This window comes from Anarrhichthys ocellatus, unplaced genomic scaffold, assembly GCF_004355925.1.
Source record: "Anarrhichthys ocellatus isolate YVR2014 unplaced genomic scaffold, GSC_Weel_1.0 scaffold3244, whole genome shotgun sequence".
NCBI classification, from domain to species: domain Eukaryota; kingdom Metazoa; phylum Chordata; class Actinopteri; order Perciformes; family Anarhichadidae; genus Anarrhichthys; species Anarrhichthys ocellatus.
This window is the reverse complement of record NW_022283218.1, coordinates 2,928-3,407: the sequence shown is the minus strand read 5'-3', so window position 1 is coordinate 3,407 and position 480 is coordinate 2,928. Positions and strand designations below refer to the sequence as shown.

Sequence of the window (480 nt, the reverse complement as noted above, 5' to 3'; positions counted from 1 at the left end):
GTAATCACTAATACTACAGGTAATCACTAATACTACAGGTAATCACTAATACTACAGGTAATCACTGGTAATCACTGATACTACAGGTAATCACTAATACTACAGGTAATCACAGGTAATCACTAATACTACAGGTAATCACTAATATTACAGGTAATCACAGGTAATCACTGATACTACAGGTAATCACTAATACTACAGGTAATCACAGGTAATCACTAATACTACAGGTAATCACTAATACTACAGGTAATCACAGGTAATCACTAATATTCCAGGTAATCACTGATACTACAGGCAATCACTGGTAATCACTAATACTACAGGCAATCACTAATACTACAGGTAATCACTAATACTACAGGTAATCACTAATACTACAGGCAATCACTGGTAATCACTAATACTACAGGTAATCACTAATACTACAGGCAATCACTGGTAATCACTAATACTACAGGTAATCACTAATACTACAGG

The 480-nt window shown here is 34.4% G+C and overlaps 1 protein-coding gene across 1 annotated transcript in view; it reads left to right on the top strand.

Annotated features, from left to right (window-relative positions):
• LOC116378834 (cytoplasmic FMR1-interacting protein 1 homolog) overlaps positions 1–480 on the top strand; it is a gene marked incomplete at its 3' end in the record, with an annotated part of 5,724 nt that overhangs the window by 2,545 nt on the left and 2,699 nt on the right. The window lies entirely within an intron of this gene.